This window comes from Emydura macquarii, unplaced genomic scaffold (genome assembly GCF_026122565.2).
Source record: "Emydura macquarii macquarii isolate MOO-44397 ecotype Brisbane River unplaced genomic scaffold, CSIRO-AGI_Emac_v2 contig_1676, whole genome shotgun sequence".
Classification (NCBI taxonomy): Eukaryota; Metazoa; Chordata; order Testudines; family Chelidae; genus Emydura; species Emydura macquarii.
In genome coordinates this window covers 2,641,514-2,663,584 of record NW_027131813.1, presented here as the reverse complement: position 1 = coordinate 2,663,584, position 22,071 = coordinate 2,641,514, and the positions used below count along the sequence as shown (strand labels likewise).

At 46.0% G+C, this 22,071-nt stretch overlaps 1 protein-coding gene across 1 annotated transcript in view; it reads right to left on the bottom strand.

Annotated features, from left to right (window-relative positions):
• The window catches only part of BLK (BLK proto-oncogene, Src family tyrosine kinase), a 63,890-nt gene extending 43,297 nt beyond the window's left edge, over positions 1 to 20,593 (bottom strand). The window contains exon 1 of the mRNA XM_067556187.1: positions 20,438 to 20,593. The gene's annotated coding sequence lies outside the window, so the exon portion shown is untranslated. The remainder of the gene's footprint in view (positions 1 to 20,437) is intronic.
• Between the last annotated feature and the right edge of the window lie 1,478 nt (positions 20,594 to 22,071).

The following is a 22,071-nucleotide window of genomic DNA, read 5'->3' as shown; positions in this document are numbered from 1 at the left end:
ACTCAAGAAATGGCTCTCACAAAACTAACCGAAAAGTGAACAATGTGGCCCAGCCAAGATGGGAATTGGAATGTGTGAAATATCTGCAAATTATTTCCCCCACTCAGCATCCTACCCAACTTTTTAAAGAGATAGAAGAAGATGTAGGGCTTCAGGCATTTACAATACACACTAGATCCTTTCCTACCTGATTCACACATTCTGGGAACACTCTATAGCCTTAACTTGCAGATATGCCAGTCCTGCATGCAGACGGCTGGTGTGCAAAACCTTCCGATAGATAGATAAGATTCTGCCAGGCCTCCTGTGAGGCACTGAGCCATGTCACCTCCAGAGATGGTCAAAATAATTTTTTTTTTCCTTACAAAAAAGTTTTTTTTTTCTGTCAACAAATAGAGCTGAGTTGAATTTTTTTCCACAAAAAAAAAAAGCGTTTTTTGGCAAAATCAAGTTTTTTAATTTAGAACAAAGAAAAACAAACATTTTGTGAGGGTTTTTTTAGATATTTTGTTTCTAAACAGCAGGAAAATGCCCACTTCTCCATTTTTTTCATCTCTCGCCCCTTTATTTTCCATTGAAAAAGGGGGGAGGGAGGTAAAAAACAGAGAGAAACTGTGTGTGTTTGGAGGGGTGGGGGGAATACTCTCTCATTTATTTATCTTTTCCCAATAGAAAAAGTTGGAAAAATAAATTTAAAAAAGTGAGAGAAATGGCAGGGAGGAGACCCACCTTCTCTTATTTTTTAATTTTTTTTCCACTGGAAGGAGAAAATAAAAGTTATATATATATATAGGCAGCAAAAAATGTTACTCCCCCACTCCCATTATAATATGAAATAAATAAGTTTTCCTACTTCCTTTCCCCTTTCTGCTTATTTTCCCCTGCTCCCACCCCATTTCACCTGAGAAAATAAACAAGTGAAAAAAACCAGTTAAAAATAAAACTTTTTTTTTTTTTAAAAAACCAACCTGCTTTTGGTGATTGGAAACAAAAAATGGAATACAAAATGCCAATCCAAAATGAAACGTTTCATCTAGTTTGGAAGCTTTCTGCAAAAGAATCAAAATTCAGCCTCAGACAGTTCTGAGTGAAAACGTTTCGTTTGACATTGTTCACAGGGATAACAACGGATTTTTTTTACCCTCTCTATCCACTACGGCCAGTGGGAGCTGAGATCAGCACCACGGAGGATTGTTATGTTCATGGCATACTCACAGAGCTGTTAGATAGCAACATAGATACTCTTGCTGGAAGGTTGCAGCATAACACAACTTTATTTTTTTAAGAATTCAGAAGACACAAAACCCCCACCACAAAGAGAGAGAAAACAGGCTGCTCCCATAGAGAGGCACAACTCACCCCCACTTTACGTTAGGCCGGCTTGCTGCTGACTGACTGCTGCTAGTGGGGCCCAACTTACACACTTCACTATATACCCCCCCCCCCCCAGCCAAAAATCCCTGAAATTTAAAGTGACAGTCTACAATTTTAACACAGTTTTCAACATGCCCCAAGGATCAGGCTCGTTTTGTATGTCAGAAAAAACCCACAAAGGCTACAGGCACGCTGATTATTTATACAGCGCCCCCCAAAAATGCCAGGTGCTTCACAGAGTAACAAAGGATACATCTACACTGCAATAAAAGACACACGGCCTTGCTGCTGCGGCTGGCCAGGGTCCGCTGACTCGGGTTCACGGGCTACAGGGCTAAAAAACTGCAGCATAGATGTCTGAGGTTGGGCTGGAGTCTGGGGCTCTGAGATCCCATGTGGGAGGAGCGTCTCAGAGCCCGGGCTCCAGCCATAGCCATAATGTCTACACTGCAATTGAATAGCCCTGCGGCCTGCTTCCCGAAAGCCTGAGTCAGCCGAGCCGGGCTGTGAGACTTGTTGCTACGGGTTTTTTATCGCCGTGTAGAAGTACTCAAAAAGACATAGGCCCACTGCAAGAGCGTACACATTTTGGTGCCTTGACCGGCAGGGCAGATGCAGCCCTCGAATCCCACCTTCTTCCCAGCCCAAATGAAGTGAAATGTCTCACTGCAAAAAGGATGCGCTCCCCTGCAGCTTCTGAGGGCCATTTTACAGCACACATAGGTAGTGTGAGGTCAGAAGGAGAGGCGGATCTCGTGAAGCTCCGCGCAGTGTAATTCTGCGCTCGGCAAGAAAGCCTGTGTTTACTTTTAGAGACACAAAAGACTATTTCAGTTTGCCCTCAAATATGTGTTCGCGCCGCCGGTGCATTTAAGTCTCATCTCTGCTGGGCATTCAAGCATCATTGGAAAGCCCCGTAGGTGTAGACAGGCCCACTGATGGGAGGGAGGGGGGCAATTGCACAGGGACCCAGCGATTTAAAGAGCCCAGGCGGATGGGAGGATAGATACATATCCACCTCAACCCCCCCTTCCCCCAAGCCCTCGCTGCTTGCGCTCTCCGCCCTTCCCCTGAACCGAGCTTATTTCTTATGCGCCATGCAGGTTCCCAAGTGGCCGAGGAGGCGGCATCTTCTGCTCAGCTTCCCGGGTTCATCAGTAATCTCACCGCCTCCTCCGCCGCCCGGGGAACCAACCTGCATGGCACATAGCAAATCAGTAAAAACACCCGGTAGAAGCCCACTCGGACCTGAGCCATTCCTTTCCAGGCGGGCTATGGACTGTTCTGCCCTGGGGCCTGGAATTGCTGTCTGTGGGCCTGGGTGTAGACAGGATGGCTTCCCCTGGGGTGAGCTGCACTAGCGCCGATCATGCTGCGCTGATGTAAAATGGTGCCGACACAAAGGGCTTGCACGGATATGGCTAATACTCAGGGTCAGATCACATCGATTCTAGATTCCAAACCGCAACGGACCATTATGATCCGTTCATCTGGTTCCGGTGTAACAAAGTCCCCTAAAATAAATCCTACACCCAACGTCCACCAGCAATCACTCGGAATTAGGAACCTAACTCTGCAAGACACTTTTGTCCTTACTCAGTTTTTATTCAGGCAAAGCTCCCATTGAGTCAACGGAATCAGGACGGAGGAATTCATCCCATTGCATTTCTGGGTGTCCATCATTGTAATATGGAGCTGACCTTAGACGTCAAAACCGAGGCCATGACTTCCACGCCCTAAAGAAACCTAGCAGCCGTCCACATCTCAGGCCAATAGTGGCTTTTTCAGCTCACTGGCAATTCCAAAAAATAAAAACAAAATTAGTTTCGGGTTGAACTGAAAACAAAATTTCTGGTAAACCAAAGTCGGAAAAAACGTGTTTCGGGTCGAACACAACCGTTCCGGTTTTGTATAAATGTTGAGCTTTTTAAGACAGAGTTTGTAAATATAAAATAAAAGGAATTTTTTAAAGGAAATGTTGTTTCAAACCGAAAATCAAAACGTTTTGACTTTTTCTGAATTTTTTTAGCTTTTTTTTTTTTTTGGACTGAAACAATTTGGCAAAACCAACACGAATTTGCGATAGGTTTCGGTGTCGATGATGTGCATATTTTGCCCCCAAAAAGTTTTATGCAAAAAGTAGGTCTATTTAAAATGGGTCAGCATTGGTTCACCACTCAGACAGGCACACACGCATCTGCCCGCAACCAGAGGCATATTCCTGTGGTCCCCGCTCACCCGAGTGACTGTTGCTCGTGGGACTGCCTCCAATGACTTTTGCACCATCTTGTTTGTCAGCACGTGGTTTTCGAGACGGCTGGTGTTTTGATACAAAAACGTCTAGTGGGAAGTTGAAAGGAAGTGGCTAAATCACCTGACTCGTTTAAAATGAGACAGGATAACATACTGTCTTGCAGTGGTTTTCAATCTGTGGTCTGTAGACCCCTGGGGGTCCACAGACTATGTCTAAGATTTCCAAAGGGGTCTGCATCTCCATTCGAAATTTTGTAGGGGTCCGCAAATGAAAAGAGGTTGAAACCTCTGCTGTAGAAGAACAAACATCCTCATTCTGCTCCCGCTGAAGGGCACTGAAGTTTTTGCCCATTGACTTCAACGTGAACCAGATCAGCCTCCAGCAGAACGGGGAGGGTGGCCGGAAAGGATAACCTAAGAGCTCTTCTCCATCTCTGATTTCTGTGTGCGAGATTCATGAGTCCACGCCAGCTGCTTTGAGTCTCCAGAGCAGCGTCAAGCAACTGGGACGACCAGTCTCTGGAACGACACACTGGGGACTGAAACGGGGCCAGTCAGAGATAAAAGCGTAAGCGCTTTGAGTGACAGAGCTGAGCCTCTGTATCTAGGAACGGCACCAATTTATATCCTCATGGACTGGCACAGAGGGAACCTGTGACACACACTCACCAGTGGATTATACAACCAGAGTGCAGTGGTGAATCTGAGCCTATGATTCAATTATATTGTTTCTGTCTCAATAGTGCTCTGAACCATGGCCAAGGATGGGGTTCCCCTTGCACAATGCACCGCATAGATCAGTGACAAAGGAGATGATCCTCGCCCCTCAGAGCTTACAGTCCAGGTGTCAACCCGGACAAAACATGTGGATAAAAGAGACAAAGGGGGATTTCCTGGGAGGACAAGGTAGCCATAAAACCACCGAAAAGCCGAAAAGCAGCCGTCTCAGCTCCCCCGTCTACCTCTCTCCCATGAGGTTGTGCTGTGGCAAATCAAATGCATTAAACACACCAAAGTCTGTTTTGACGTTTGCAGAATCGTCGGCCTGGTTGCATCGGATGGGCCAGATTCACTGGTCCTCTCCAGTTGTTTTGCCTGAGTAGGACGACACAAAGCAGCTGAAAAACCTGGCTGAGCCAGCCAATTAAACCGGGCGCTGTGTTGCATCACAAGAAGTAGCTGCAGCACATGGGGAATCTGGCCCTACATTTTTATTTTCTGCCTCTGAAAAAGAAAAACCTACTTATTCACATATAACCAACCTGGCTTCCATCCCCCTATGGTTTTTGAGTCTCTAAATGATTAGTTATCTAGGTTAAGGCAAGAAAGAGATGAAAGATAACGCAACCGTACTGTAAACAGCCCCCATCAGATACAAGGGCTGTCTCAGGCAGAGAAGGTGGAGGGTGTGACCATCTTCCTGTATCAGGATGCAGCAGCTGAGGGAAGGTGAGGGTCTAATGGAAACTTCCTCACCTCACAGGCATCTGCACCTGCTTTGCTTTCCTCATGCTGCGGTACTGGCCAGCAATGCTCTGGGGAGTAGCCTGGGGGGATCCTTTCTGGCCAGGCCTTGAAAAATCCATCCCCGGTTTTCTGAGAGTCCTTAGGATGTTTGGGAACAGCGAGTTAGCAGGTTCTTCCCTGTTCAGGGTGGCTCTTCAAGCCAATCGCTGCCCCTACTTGTAGGAGCCAGGCTGGGTGTGGAGCCAATGGAGCGATGCCATCCTGCCGGTGCACTTCAGGATAGCTCAGAGCAGAAAGCTGCTGTGCTTGTCCTTTGTGAAGGAGCAGGGTGGGCCCCTGGCTAGCAAGTGCTGCAGATGGGAACATACATGCTAGCCCGTTTTGGAACTGGTCATGTCCTATTAGCAATGCTCTGATCCTACCCAATCTCCCCATCGCTATATAAAAACATTAGGCCTGATTTGCAGTTTCATTTAGGCCCCTTTATGCCATTCTGGCAGTGTAAGGGCTCTTAAAGTATGTGTCTACACTGCAAACTGTGCCCAGGCTCTGACTCAGCTTTGGGTCAAAGCCCCACTTCCATCAACACACAAATCAGTCTGATTTGGGGCAGCAAGCTCTCAGGACCCGGATCCCGTGACCCTGCTAGGTGGGTGGGTCAGAGCCTGAATCCTGCCGTGACTCAGGTCCAAGCCTTGTCATTTTGCAGTGCGGATCCAGGTCAAACTGCAGACCTGAATTAGAAGGTCTGTGGAGTGCAGTATGGATGCTTTAGCATGGCTGTGAAACCCAGGTCCAGCAGTTGTAAACCCAACTTTGCAATGCAGTATAGACAATCACGGATGGGCTTGGAAATACCGAGTCCACAATCCCAGGTCCCCCACACCTGCATTTACAATGCAGCATAACTGTACCACCTCTTGGGGGCTGAGTGGTTAAGGAGCTTGGCTACACTCCTAAATATTGTGGGTTTGCGCCGTGCTTGATCTCCTACTGAAAGGCTGCCTCTGGCTCCCCCAGGTGCAGGATGGGTACCTAGTCCAGTGGTGGGGATAGACGTGATGCTGATCACATCACTCCCTTGTGTACTGTTGGCAATAAAACCATGTCCGCCCAATGAGCCTTTGGTTGGGGGGATCTTTGGCTTGGCTCTGTAGCTATACCCTGAGCGGGTAGAACTGATCCCTACTGAGCAGAAGGGTTATGGTAGAGATGGCACCAGGAGGTCTTTTTGGTGCCCCTATTCCCAACTCCAGGGGCAGATCAGGGGTGTGGATGAATTCACTGCACAAGAGCTATTCCCTGCCTCCTGGTGCCCATGAGAAGCCGTGTGTCAGTCAGAACAGCCCAGAGGCTTCTCTAAGTAACACCTGGGGCCAGACAGACTCCTGCATGGTTCCATAGCACAGAGAGAACGAAGGGGCTTTAAAGCCACCTTAACGTGTGCTCCGAGTGCAGGAATGGCGTAACTGCGAGTTGGGCCCGCTGGGTTAAATTGGGAATCTCTCTCTCAAATCCCACCAAGCCAGCCTGTTACTTCCATCCAAACAGGGGCCTGGTCCGCATCTCCCGTTTCCCAGAGTCTTCCTGCTTTCTCACTCCGGTAGGTGAATCCAGTCAGAAAAACAAAACAAAACAGATTCCCTGGTTTTTTAAGGCCTGGCAGAAAAAGTGGTGTCTTCCAGCAGGAAGCTGGCTGGGGTGACAGACTGCAGGGTGTTCCAGGGCTTAGGGGATGCAAAAACTTTATGAGAAAGGAGGGGAAAAATAAACTCTCTCTCTCTCCCCAGAGGAAGAGAATCTCCGTTTGCTGCCGGCGTGGTTGTTTGCTAATCGAAACACCTGTCTGGAGGAGGAACTGATGATTTCACAGAGAACAGAACCCTGCCGGATCCTGCCAGATCATTTGCTGAGCCGTAAGAGGCTTTTCACAGGCAAGCTCAGCTTTTGTTACTCTAATTGTGCCCTTGGGGAAATAGGCTTTATTTTTTTTATCACCTATTTATTACTAATTAGCAGCATCAATTGATTTTGTCCTGGGAATTTACTCTGCGCTTTCCAAACAGAGGGCTAGATTGTACATTTGCCCTGTTCCAACCTGCTGTGTGTGTGTGTGTGTGTGTGTGTGTGTGTGTGTGTGTCTGTGTGTGTGTGTGTAGGGGGGGGGCAAAGTGCCCCGGCAAAGGGCTCAGATACACGCAGAATGCCCTGGGGGCAGTAGTCGCAGCAGTATTCGCATGGCCTGAGGTAAAAGACAGTGTGTGCTCTTTCTTGTCTACGCCTCTCCTTGGAAACCATCAGGCGGGCTGTGTGGTACAGTGCCTCGGCCACGCCCCCTATTGTCTGGCCACACCCCTTCTGGACAAGGATGACTCCCAGGTGTGGTGCAGTGAGTCGGAATTCTGGCTGCCTCTTTTATGGGGGTGCTGGGATGGGAGAAAAGCACCCAGCTATTCTGGCATGTCCACTCAGGGGCAGTCACACTGTTTCCCTCCCCACCCCTCCCCGGTGCGTGACACCACCTCCCCAGACAAGGCAAACAAAGACATGGAAGGATCCGACGGCTCAGAGGAGTTCTCTTTAGGTGTGGAAGGTGCCCACCAGGCATGAGGAGCCCAGGGACTGGAGATGCCATTTGCCGTCTCCCCAGAGCGGTAATAAAAGTAAAGGCTGGAAAGCATCTAGAAGTTCAAGCCTGGAAAAGAGCCATGTCCTGCCAGGCTGCTTGGGGCCAAACTCTCAGCAGGCGTAAATCACCATCCATGGAGCTACACCAGTTTACATCTGTGAAGGACCTGGCCCTTTGTGGTGGGCAGAAATCCCCCATCCTGGGCGCAAGGCCCCTTTGACAAATCCTCTGCGACACAATCAGCCCCAAACACCTCCACGCCTACCGAGCTAACAGTTCCCTGACAGGTGCTATCCACACTCCCCAAACAAACCACCCTTCTCCTGGTGCCCCTAAGACCTCAGCCAAGAGCTGGGGCCCTGAAGGACTGAGTTATCTCTAACCTAGGGAAGGACGGGAATGCCTAGATGAACGCCTTCCGGCAGCCCCCTCTCTCTTCTGTACATATCATCAATCAGGAGGGGAAAGAAGATGGTTTGGGAGGGAGCTCTGCAAACTCTTCCCTCTTCCCAGGTTTTGCTGTCTGCTGAGATAATAAAAACCAAGTGCCCAGTTATCCAGGGACTAAAGACCTCGGAAAAATTGTGCAGCAAGCCTGAGTGGCTGGGCTTGGTGCAGGGGGATTCTGCAGGTTGGGGGGAGGGGTGAATCAATGGGGGTAAAGACTGTTGGACTCCACCCTCTGCCCTCTCACCCTGTCCCCCAAAGACAGCCATGGGAGGTGGATTTGCAGAGCAGATAACCCTGGCTCCTACCCTCTGCCCACTGAGCCAACCCTTGAAGTCCTTATTCAGACCTAAGTTTCAGTGAAGTCAGCAGAGACTCCAGATTTGGCAGTGTATGTTTTTTGTTTTGTGGGGGTTTTTTGGAGCATCTGACGCTTACTGTACCTACTTTAGATAATCTTCCTCTTTGTCATGGAGAGTTGAGTAACTGCGTTTCCATTGCTGTCACTTGCCTAACCACAGGACCTGCTCCTGGCTATTATCTGTAGCATGTGTGCTCACTTTTGCGCTGCATACGAATTACTATAGCAGGTTGGACCATTGGGTTATCCAATCTGGGGCCCTGTCTCCAGCAGCGGCCAATTGCTGATGCTTCAGAGGAAGGTGCAAGAAACACTCAAAGCAACTAGCCCAACGTGAAATGCTGTGCATGGAGGGGCAGCTTCTTCCCAGACTCCTGCAGAATATCACATTAACAGCTTGATCCTGCAAGGTGCTGAAGAGGTGCCAGCCACCCTTACGTCCTGCTGGTTTTGATGAGAGCTGAGGGTGCTGAGCATCTGTCAGGATTAAGCCCTAAGCCGTCAGGCATGAGATCAGATGATCACTAATTTGCACAGCTACAAGGTGATGATGGAAATTCACAAAAATACCCTTCTTCTGGCCTTCAAACAACCCCCAACCCTCACCAAGCTCATCATTGGAAGTAAACTCCCCAGAGACCAGGGGACACCAACTCAAAATAGCACCAAACGCTGCCGGAACAACAGATGCAAAACCTGTAAACATATCTCCACTGCTCTGATGATCAACAGCCCCCACATCACACCTTTCAAGATCCATCAGTCCTACACGTGCCTGTTACACCGTGTGGTGTACCTCATCCAGTGTGCTCACTGCCCCAACAGCTATCAGGTGGGTGAAACCAGACAATCGCCTCGCTCTCGAATGAACTCGCAGAGAGAAACGGTAAGAGACGAAAACACCTGGTCACCTGCGAGTGATCACTCTCCACAGAACAATCACTCAACAGCTGACCTAGCAATCCTGCTCCTCGCAGGAAGCCTGTGCAACTCCTCTGAAAGACAAGCCTGGAAGCTTAAATTCATAACTCTGCCAGACACTAAATCAGGCACTGAACAAAGATGCTGGATTGATCGCTTATTACAACAATAGGTAACTCACTAACCGTCCCCCAATTGGCTTTCCCCCTGCACCCCTTCTCCTTTCCCCTTATGATTGGAGCGGTGTTAACTGCAGAGGTGTTATTTAGTTGAGGTTAGTCCTGCTTTGAGCAGGGGGTTGGACCAGACGACCTCCTGAGGTCCCTTCCAACTCTAATCTTCTATGATTCTATGAACTGGCCACGTCACCTTGAATGGTCCCTTGAAATATGAGTTAACTACTTGCGCTAACCAATCTGTTCGCCCTTGTAGTTCGCTGTGCCACTCTGAGCATGTCTACACTGCAATTAAAAACCACAGCTGGCCTGTGCCGGCTGACTTGTGCTCGCAAGGCTGGGATTCTTTAATTGTCGTGTAGGCATCCGGGGTCAGGGTAGCGCCCGGGCTCTAGGACCCTGTGAGGCTGGAGGTTGCTCAGGCTGCAGCTGGAAGATCTACACCACAATTAAACACCCTTGCAGCCCAAGCCCCATGTGCCTGAGTCAGCTGGCAAGGGCTAGACACGGCTGTCTAACTGCAGAGTAGACATATTCTAAGAGTACATTTCCCGGATGAGTTCTGTATAAGCTCAAAAGATTGTCTCTCTCGCCAATAGAAGCTGGTCCAGTAAAAGCTACTACCTCCCCCACCCGGTCTCTAAAAACACCCGAAGCATTTTTGTTTCATTGGTTTTGGGACCAGGCTGATTTTTCATTGTGTTGAAATTTTCTGTGGAATTTTTATGAAAACGTGGTCTCAAAATTGTCAGGTTCCACCCCTCCGCCCTCTTCCTTTCCCCCCCCCCCCCCCCCCCCCCCAAAAAAAAAAAAAAAGAGAATGTTCCTTGATCAAAATTGAGAGTATTCCATTTTGATTTTTTTTTTAAAAAAAGTCCCACTATGTGACCAACTTGGTCCATCAAATTACCAACACAAAGGAAACCCAAACCCGAAAGCTGACAAAAGATGCATGAAACTTCCCACACAACTAAACGAAAATCCATTTGGAACTACAACGAAAAGGCTAATACTTTTCATCAAAAGTTTCCATAGAAAAATGTTGAACAACAAAACATTTTTGGGGAAAAATTTAACTTGGCTACATTTAATTGGTTTTGCAATAATTCTTACTTTTTGATAAAAAGGTCACTTTTCGATGAAAATTTGTTCCAAAAATTTCAGCCAGGTCTAATTGGCAATAAACTAATTGAGCTACAGTATTTGGGAAGGCAGTGCGTCCTAGTGGATAACACATTAGACTAGCTCTCAGAAGACTTCTGTTCTATTCCTGGCTCTGCCATTGGCCAGTTTGGACAAGTCACTTCCCCTCTTTGTACCTCAGTTTTCCCTCCTGTTAAATGGGACAATGAAATTTACCACTTTGAGGTCTACTGATGAAAAGCACTCTGTATGATGTAGGTGTCATTATTATTTAATAAAACCTGCTGAGGCTTTGCCTATAGGCTGCATAAAGACCTGTTTCCTGTTAACTGAGTGACCTTGGTTCCTGTATTATGGGACAATACAAAAGGAGGGAGGTGTCAGTTTTCGTTAGACCCTTCATGAAAATTCAATCTATGCAAGCCACTAAGGCATTGATCCTGCAATGAGCTCTGTGTGGGTGGATCCCTTCCCGTGGGGAAACCCGCTGAAGTCAATGGGACTCTGCATGGACACAAAGGTCTGCTCTCTGGGTGCAGCTGCAGGATGGGGCCTCGGTGGGCTAATCTCCCCATGCATGTGCTATTCTTACTAACACTCATGGAAGATACGGCCCTGTTTCTGCAACTGACCACAGGTGGGTGGAGGCCTGGGAGCTGCATGGGGCCTCACTGACCCCGACATAGGGGGTTTCCCCAAGTGCAGCCAGTTGCAGGCTCGCGCCCTATATTTCATAGATTCCCAGGCCAGAAGGGACCATGGTCATCATCTAGTCCGACCTCCTGCATGTTTGCATGCCAAGGAGACAACTCAGTGAGGAAGCCCTGCAGGGAGGGGGTTGGCTGAACTTCTCCCTCCTGAACTTTCATGTCCTCGGTTCCACTTAGCTTGCGCAGGAAATGCAGTTTCAGGAGAAACAAACAAACGGTGCTTCACTGGAGCACAGACAGGATTCGCTCCTCGGGGCGCTCCTCCAGCACCAGAGAAAGCGCCTGAGCTCTCCGCCTCCTCTCTGCTCTCACCACAGCTTCACTTCCTATTCCTTCAAAAAGGGAAGTTGCTTATTCAGAATACTGCTCACTCGCTGCTGCTTAGGTAGGACGGAGCTGCCGAGAGGTATAAATAGTCTAGTATCAACCAAGTCATCTCAGTAGGTCTGGCCGATGAGCAGAGGGTCCACTCAAAAACTTTCTTCCGTTTTGAGACGCGCTCTCTGTGCTTCAAATGGGGAAACTCAGTGGAACTGGCAATACCTCTCAAGCTAGTAGAAATATTTTAAAAGCTCCCACTGGTAGAAGCCTGTGAGAACAGGGGGGCATTAGAGAACGCCTTTCTCTGTAGCCTGGGGCCCGGGTCATTTGCTGGTGGATTCTCTGTACCTTGAAGTCTTTAAACCATGATCCGAGGACTTCAATAACTCAGTCATCGGTCAGGGGTCTATCACAGGAGTGGGTGGGTGAGGTTTTGTGCTGTGCCCTGTGCATCAGACTAGATCATCATATCGGTCCCTTCTGACCTTAACGTCTCTGAGTCTATAACAGCGGCTGTAAATGCAGCATGGTCTAGTGGCAAAGACCACTCACGTAGGAGTCAGGAGTGCTGGGTTCTCTACCTAACTGCCACTGAGCTTCTGGGTTATCTTGGACAAGTCACTTATTTTCAACACCTCCCACCCTTGGTCAGTTTAGAGGGAGTGCCACTTCTGATGCCTGTACCAGGCGGAGCACAATGAACACTTCCTCCCCAAAACCCCAATAAGCTAGACTGAGACTATTTCAGGCCAGGTAAGAGGGAGTTTCAAAGTCAAAAGGCCATCACAGAAAATGACCTTCTGCGGCTCCCTCTCTTATAACCAGGAGAACTCCAGCTTGGGGTCCTCTACTGGTCCCATCTATGGGGCAATCTCTCAAGGTGTCTCTCTTATTATGGTCCAGGTTATTTAGTGCTTTAAGGGGAGGTACCAACATCTTAAACTCCACCCAAGTCCCACCGGTGGGCCAGTGCATTCATGAAGCACCCAGCTCATGGCAAGACATCCTGTTTAGCAAGCAGGCTGTCTCATTCTGCCCCAACGCCAGCTTCCAAATGGAGGGAGGGCCGTAGTCCCAAGCAGAGCACATGGCAGTCATCTTTGGTGGTGACACAGGCATGAATCATAGCAATGAAGTCTGTGTTGGAAAGAAAAGGTTGCGACATCCTTGCCTGTTGTGATGGGCAGACAGTTCAACAAAGAGGCAGGAGGTAGGGGTGTAGGATGATGATGCATAGAGTTAAAGGCGAGAAAAGTCAGCTAGTCTGACCTTCTGCCATTAAATATCACCCAGTTACTGATGTATTGAGGGTTACATTTTGAAGCTGGACCATAAATTAAATAATTGTTGGAGCAGGGACTTGGGACTCTCGTATCTCTGGCCCAGTGACTAGTCAAGTATTTTATACAAAGTGAAACAGCTTCAACAGGAGAAACTGAAAGAACCCCACATCAGAGCACCCTATAGCAAGGCTTGGAAGGATGAGATTTGTATCGCTAACCGTTGATATCATCGTACATACACCACCGGATGAAAAAATACGTCATCGATAATCAGAATGTACAGATAGGCATAATAAGAAAAAAGCTGCTTGAAAACTTATCAGAGATTGATTGGAGGATATTTACCTTGACATGCGATGTTGACAATTTGTGTTTTAATGATTACAAGGCTGCAGCTGTTTGAAACTCAGTATCTATCATGATTAAACAATTATGGTCTAAAGTTCCCAGAGGGGTAGCTGTGTTAGTCTGTATACAGCAAAAACAACGAGTCCTGTAGCACCTTAAAGACTAACAATCTGCCAGTAGAAATGTGTTAGTCTTTAAGGTGCTACAGGACGCTCGTTAATTATGGTCTGACATCCACCATTTTCTGACCTCCCCTAATTTCCTGCAACTGTGAAAATTTTAATAGCTCAAAGTAGAAAAAATGCTTAAAAATAAACCCCGACATACATCAAAATTATAAAAGAATAAAATAGAATTCTGTCAACTCTTGTTAGCCTGTTGTTAGGGAACGCCACCACCTTTGCGTGTGGTGCCCTGGCTTCAAGTACCCCACATGCCAGATGAGTACCCTAACCACTGGGCTACTGGGTGTAAAAGGGGGCAATCATGGCACCACCTCCCCCTCCAGCTGTTTTGTGAATCTAGCACTTCACTTCCTTTGCTTTTATTAAAAAAAAAAAAAGGTGCAGAAATTCAATGAAACGTTTCATTTCAAGGTAATGAAACGTTTCTGTTGATCCAAAATGAAATGTTAATTGACTTTTCTGAAAATTCTGGAAAATTTCAGTTTCATGTCCTGTCAAGCCAAAACATTTCTTTCCCCCCGGAATGGCCAGCAAACCAAACCATCAGTGATTTACCCAGCTTTCCTTGCTACTTCCCTGTTTATACAGCAAAGGATCACATTAGCCTGCTTTTCCACAGCATTGCACTGTGAGCTCCTGTTCAATTGTTTGTCCACTGTGACCTCTAACTCCTTTTCAGAGTCTCTGCTTTCCAAGATGCTGTCCCCCATTCTGTAGGTTTAGCCTTTGTTCCTACTTGTATAACTGCGCATTTGTCCGTATTAAAACTCATTTTGTTTGAATAGAGCCAGTTTACCAAGCCATCCATATTGCAACGATGACTGCCCTATTCTCATCATTATTCACCACTCCGTCAATTTTTGTGTCAGCATCTGCAGGTCTATGGAAAGACAGTTACAGGATTGTTCCATTTGGGCACGCGCACTTCTAGATGGGCCGACAAAGTATTTTTTTAAATGACTTCTTATGATGATTTCTTATCGACTCACTTCTTGTGAGTTGCGAAAGAAAGGAGCTATGAATGAAGATAGGTTAGTGGCTTGTCCAGTGATAACTGGGAGGGAGTTTTCAATATATGGGAAGTATAGACAATTATAGAAACAATATATGGAAATTTTGTTCATATACAGAGTGGGAAAGGGGAGAGGGGCTGCTTTTTGTGGAGAAGATGACTTCTCATCTTTTCTGTGAAAATGAAGTGAGGGGGTTTTTTTTTTGAGAAAAAGTCACCTTTTTTCTGACCTCACAAAAATTGCAGCGAGGTTTGCAGCTGATGTAAGTTGGCGTAATCAAGCAAGCAATGCCACTTTCCACCAGCTGAGCCTCTGGCCAGGTAGATCCAGCTGAGGACCTAAGTCATGCTTTTTCCCTCACTGGCATTGCTGGAATAGAGCTATTTTCCCTTCCGCAGCTCTAGGGAGATCGCAAAACTCAGATCTCAGAACTCAGATTGCAAAACCTCCAACTGAATCCAAACTTCCCCAAAGTGTAGGGGCGTTTAGTTCAGGGGTTTGGGGCTAGACTTATCTGTGGTTCCCAGAAGCTGAAGGTAAGCCTGAATATGCAGGAGGGCCAGATGCATAACTGGTGTAGATCAGCCCAGCTCCACTGAAGTTAATGCTGATTTAGACCAGCTGAGCAACTGACTCATAAAGTGCTAAGGACTGGCCTTACAGCCATAGTATTTTTGCTATACTTGAGGGATGGGCAGCCGAGACAGGACTGAGGGAAACTATGAGTTAGGCAATTATGCACACACGAAAAGACCAATCAGGAATTTGTTTTTCCTGTTCACATCTCCATTTCACTGATCTTCCCACACAAGATGATAATTTAAATGGAATCTGATCTCACTTCCAAAAATTAACTTGTCTCCTGAACAGTTTTAATGGGGTCAAGCCATATAGCACAGTCCTGATTATACTAAGATTTCCCTCCCAACTATGATCAGTGAGTTGGAAGGCTCTGAGTAAGGGAATTTCTAAAGTCCTTGGCATGCTTTTCTCTGTCTGATTCCTTAAGTCACCACCTCTTTCTAATTCTCACCTAAATATATTTTTCTCCCTTGCCCATAGCTCTTCGTTTCTCTTTCCCTCTGCTATTATTCCTTATCTAAATACCATTTCATTATTTCATTTATGTCGGGATACAGTTTACAAGAAATACACCAAACCAAGTTAGGGGCGGACCAGCAAGTCCCTACTGAAATTGATGTGGAGTTTGGGTGTACAAGGAATGAGAGACCAGGGCCAAAGGTTGTGTTGAATTATAGAAATCCATTTGTATTGAAATTCATGTATTTGCAACATAGTAATGCAGACTATAAGCCTGATTCACCACAGGGCTACTCCAGCTTTATGGTGGTGTAAATTTATCTTATTTATCATGGAAACATCTTTTAGGTCTTGATCCGACTGCCTTTGAGGACAATGACAAAACTCCCATTAACTTCAATTGTGCAGTATCAATGGATTTACCCTGGCACAAAATTGTAGTAAAGCGCAGGTTAAATGAGGCCACGAATTTTCAGCATCTAGCTCTGCCTATCTTAAACTTGTCTTGTAAATGCAGGACACTCTGACTATTACTATTCTCTTCTATTATTTAGGTCGGCTTACAAAAAAAAAATCTATCATTTAAAAAAAAATTGTTTTTTTTGATGAAAGTAAAAATTTTGTGAAAAATGTCCATTTCTACAGAATTTTTTCTGGTTTTCACTCAAGAAACAAAATGTTTTCAATGTTTCCCAAGAACTGAATTTTTTTCCCCAATGAGAACCCCAATAATTTAAAATAAAAATATCCACAAAAATGGACAATAGTGTTTGTTGAAAATAGAGTTTTTTCAAAATGTTTCAAAGGAAGAAATAATGTCCCAATCAGTTTTATTTGTTTGATGATGTCCTATTTGAAGATGGAAAAATGCCTCCCGCATTTCTCTTTCAATACTTCTCGTTCACTGAAAGTGAAATATATGAGAGAAAATAGAGAAGAGACAGAAACCAAGATATATCTTTCACTCAAGTTTCTCACTTAATTCTAGCCTGGCTTTATTCTCAGTCCTTCCAGCTATACATATCTCATCTCTTTGGTTTTCCTGTCCATCTCATCTAGCTCTTACTATATTGCCCATGGCCATTTCTTAATCATCCCTTTCCTAAGTACCCCATTTTGCGGGATGTCATTCCTCTTGTCCCAAGGTTACCTCCAAATTTCCACACAAATCAGATATCCCTTACATTTATCGTTGAGAATGATTTGTGTCAGACACGCATAATCATTGCACTGAGGTTGCAGAGAGAGCTATACGCACTTGTGAAAGGAATCCCACTGCATTTGAACTTTCCTGCAGGAATAATTTTGTTGTCCCCCATTATTCCACACTGAGTCCCACATTCGGATCTCGGCAGTTGGAGAGGTATTTTCTCAAGGCTTGTAGGGCTGCCTCTTGTGTGCTGAGAGACCCGTAACCATGTGCTCAATGTGTTAGTGCTGCAAAAACATGGTAGCGGGGAGCCGCCGGGACCCTTAACCCGAATAGTGCAGCGGGATGAAGAATATAAACAGATTAGTCCATGAACCTTCCTAATCAATTAGCAAATACATTATTCATTAATAAAGCTTTTAATTCTTCAACCAGCCACATAGATGGCCTGGTCATGTTGGACAAATCAATTATTCACTATTCTTTTTTTATTCACTATTCTTTTCCCCAATCATTCAGCAAATAAATCATTCACAAACCATTTCTCTTTGTTCTTTGGTCAGCTCTCCTGTGTCTTTTACATTCTATGCCTAAGGGATTCTGAAGCCTGCTGGGAAGTTGAGGGCTGTTTCCAGCGCAGCACTTGTTTGCAGAGAATGAAATGTACAAGGTTTGGTTTATCTTCCTGTTTAGATGTTTACTGTGTTGCTGTTCATTTAAAAATAATGACGGTGTGGCCAACTAACCTCATTTAGGGACAGTCATTAATCCATGGCTCAGAGTAGCATGTCGAGGGATGGTAGCTATCTCTTGCATGCTTAATAGTGATAATCAGAGACCGTAAGCCTTTGTCAAGGGCAGTGGGAGTTACATGTACATCTCTTTAGATGCTCATCACATCTCACTTTAACTAGTACTAATTTTTAGGGCTCCTATGGCAGGATGCAGATTTGAGACATTGTCGAGAAATTCTGGGAACGTTAAATAAACTGACGTCCATGAATGGGAGTTTAGCCATTGACATCAGCTGGAGCAGGATTGAGTTCTAGAACCCTTGCTCTTGCCCATTCACACTAGCCAGCAGACACCGATGGCTGCCCAGAGCCTTCTTGGTGTCAATGGGGAATGGGATCCACCCATGCGGAGTCGTTTGCAGGATCAAGGCCTATGTGTTGCCTGAGCAATAAATGTGCCTTTCTTCTGTGTCTTGCGAGAGGTAAAAAAAGAAAGAGAGAGTGTCCTCCTGGGGTGTCTTTTCATTTTGAGAGGGAAATGGAGCAAGAGAAAGACAAGGAAGTTTTGATAAACAAGATGCAAATAATGGTGCAGCAATATAGTATCGATGCATTTCTACTTTGCTCATCACTATACTACTTGGGCTTCTGTTAACTCCATGATGATTTTTAACAGTAGTTCTACACCTTTCAAACGCCATCACAGAGTACCGGGCTGGGGGAGGGAACCCCCTTCATTACACTATTCTTTATTAAATACAAACCCAGGAATTCTGTGGTCCTAGCGACAGGAAAATTTTTGTGGGCATCACGGGGGACTTAAAAAGCTCACAGATGAAGGGAGAGATCTACAGAAGAAAAAACGGGAGCCCGTAGCCCTGTCTGAAATGGACAGCATGGCCCATGTTTTCAAAAGCTGCCTGTGATTTTGGATGATCAGCCGGAGACACCTTGGACCTGATTTGCAGAGAGGCTGAGCAGCTCCCAGTCCAGCAGAACTCAATGGGAGCTGCAGATTAAAAAAGAAAAAAACCCAAACAAATAGACTAGGGATCTCTCAAGTTGAGAATTCTGGCCCAAGTATTTTAGTATGTTTTCCCACCTGGAGTCTCTAGGCTATTATGACATCAGATATGGAGCTTCCTCAACTCATGCACCACAGGAGTCTTGTTTTTGCAGAATAAAACTAGGACTGACACCATTCAAAAGCCATTTTGCAAACTGGGTTGTGGCAATGAAATAATCACATCAAGAGCCTATTAAAAATATGTGATTACTACAATCACATATCCTCCAGCTGGGGTCTGCAGCCCTCAAAGGGTCATGCAAAACTTCGGTTAAAGTCATCTTATACTCTGACATAACTATTTCAGTTGGTAACAGAGCATTTGCAAATGTAGATCCAGTATTAACCAGGATGCTTTTACTTCTGTGCAGCTATCCATTTTTTCTGATTTATTGCAACATACTCTTGTCCAATATACACAGTAGCTATGACAGTTCAGTGCAGTGAATGTTGTGTAGGCAATAGGAATTCATGCAGATAATGATAACACTTTTCTCTGCAAAAAATTGCCCTTAGTTTGTAAGTCTTAAGGCACACAGCCCCAATCTTCAAAGACACTGAGGTGACTGACTCTCCTAGCTGCTCTGTATTTTGGACTGGGGTATGTTGATTTCCGTGGGAGTTAGGACCCTATATATCTCTGAGGATCTGGGCCAAAGCCTGTGACAAGCAGGGCTGAGATGCAAACACAGGACTCAATACGGTGACCACGCTATGCACGCATGGCACAGAATCCTACCGAAATCAAACAGGCCCATAAGGTAAAGGGCCTGCAAGTTAGAGAACCTGGAGACTTGGGGTACACACAACTGGGAGCTAGAGAGGTTTAGGCAGAAGGTTCCAGGTGTCTGGGTGAGGAAGTTTTCTGTGAAAGAAGCATCTACACCCCAGCTAGCTCTGCTGGAGATTGCCAGCGCTCCAAAAGTTCCAGCCACAATTACATTTAACCCATTGCCTGCCCTACCCAGATTAAAAAGGGGCTAAGAACTTCAGAGTTTAAAAAAAAAGAGAAAGTGGGAAATATCTCCCAAGAGGAGAGAAATGTCACTGAATCACATAACCGGCTGGGGGGCAAAGCGGAGAAAAGTCACTTTAGAAATGTCCTCTTTTTACAGTCTTTTCTCTGCCCGTCACACCATGCTGGCGGTATAAGGCCCTGGTTTAAACCACATACAGTCCTTCAGGAGGTCAATACAACAAGAACCTACTAAGCACCCAATCCTGCAACTCCCCTAACTCCAGGATTGGACCCTGATTTCACAAAAACACACGGGGAAACAGCTAATCATGCATTTATTTTTAAATGGATTTAATTCTTTCAGGGAAAAGAAGGTGACCAATGCCCAAGAGAGAATTGCCGGAGCGGATTTTGACATTTAATTACAAGAGCACCATGATAAATAAATCAGATTGCCTTTAGCCACCTGGCAAATTTCCACCTCACCATCAATTCATGAGCAACTTTGTTCAAATCAACGGGACTGAAGTGTCTAACTCCCTTAGGCACTTTGGAAAGCGCCACTGGTTGCCTATCTGCATCTTCAGGCACCTAAATACCTTTATAGCCTGGCGCATAGCCTGTCCAGATCTTCAAGGGGTGTGAATTAGTTCGACTAAAGTCCACATCAGCTGAGACCGGACCCCAAAGCACAGAATCACAGACACATAGGGACGGAAGGAGATCATTCAAGCCATACAATATTTTTTTGAATAAGGCAGGTAGTTGGGGTGCTATGCAACCAATTAAAGTATGATGCTAACGATAAGCAGCACTCATTCAACACGGGGGGCTAATGGAAAAGTGCAGGCACTTACCTTGGTGTTTCTCGTGTCTGGACTACAGCATAGCTCTTTAACTTCTAGGCATCCTCCACAGTGAAAAAGTCCTTTGCAGGGTGTGTGTTTAAGAACATAAGCCCTTCTCAATAAGCTTTAATCCTTAAAACACACACAGAGAGAGCAGCCCTAAGTTTTGTTGGTTCTGGCAGTTGAGTGCTGTTAGTGGTTTCCTGCCGACAACAGCTGAATGACAAATCTAGCCGGTTTGTTACACTTATAGTAATTAGGGGCTGATAGCACAGCCACACGGCACATTGAGAGCTAATGTTAGAACAGTGGCCAGCTCATTAGCGCTCTTCCCCGCAAAGACTCAACAGGCTCTGACAAGCACTGCCCGTGTGCAGACGGTGTCCAATCCCCCTCGAACTCACCCTGTTGCAGTTCAAAAGTCATGTCGCCAAAGGGTGTAAAATAGGGATGTAAATGAGAGGAGAATCAAGCCCTGATTTTTTTCAGCGAGGTCCCTTGATTCTACATAATGGCTCTCAAATAAGTGCCCTCCAGCCAGTCGGGGGACCCGAGCTATGTACTGGGTAAATTGAACATTAGAGAGGATTTACCTCTGGCCAGATTCCAATGTGAATGGTTATACATCCCGCCGAACTCCAATTCCCCCTGTGTACTCATCTAGATGATTGCACTGGATTCTTGCTCGCTTTCTGTCTGGGATTGTGATTCAGCACAGCTGATGTGCAAGTTTCAGTAGTTGTCCTGTTCCCTCCCAGAGCTGGCTGCGTTTCAGAGGCTAGGTAAGGATTAGACTGACAGACCGGAGAGCAGCCGGGGATGAAAGGTGCGGAAGGTGCTAATTCATGCTGCCTAGTCTCTCCCTATTGCTGGTGAGTGTGCGGCTTTACATTTGTCAAGTGAGTTTTCCTACCTTTTGTGCGATTAGGCCCTGATGTTGCATTCAGCTTGGCACGGGCAGAGCCTTGTGCGCGCCTGGAGCTCTGTTGAAGTCAACAACGTTCTGTGCTGGGACAAGAGTGCGTCCACACGGAGCTCAGGGCAGCACTCAGGCCCTTAGCTTGCTGTACTTCTGTGGGGGTTACTCCTATGAAAGCAGCTGTGTGGACACTGAGCTGAAATTCCCAGACCGTTGTATATCCACTTCAACCCACCCACCTTCACTGGAGTTTCAAACCCATGAGCCCATCGCTAATAACAAGAGCTGGGCAAATAAAAGATCTTTCGGTCCACTGGCAATGCTGAAAAATTGAGGCGGGGGGAGAAATTCATCTCTGGTCAAACAAAACGTCTCATTTTGATTTTGAGCAATTTAACTTTTTCTAAGTTTTTAAAAAATAAAATCAGTATCGAAATCGAGTCATTTGGACCAGAAAAATTGAAACGTTTTGTGGAGAAAATGTCAAAATGCAACATTTCAATCTTTTTAAACCTTGAATTTGTTGTTGGCTTTTACGGACCTAAACAAGTCGCCAGAATTGACATGAATTGGTGAACCAGTTCAGCTGTCCCAAATATGCATTTCTAACAGCAAAAATCTTCAGCTGAAAAATTTCACTCAGTTTTACAGCTGATCTCTCTTTTCATCCGATCCCAACGGTGCCTTTTCCCCCTCTCACCTGGGGTCGCCTGAAGCCCCACAA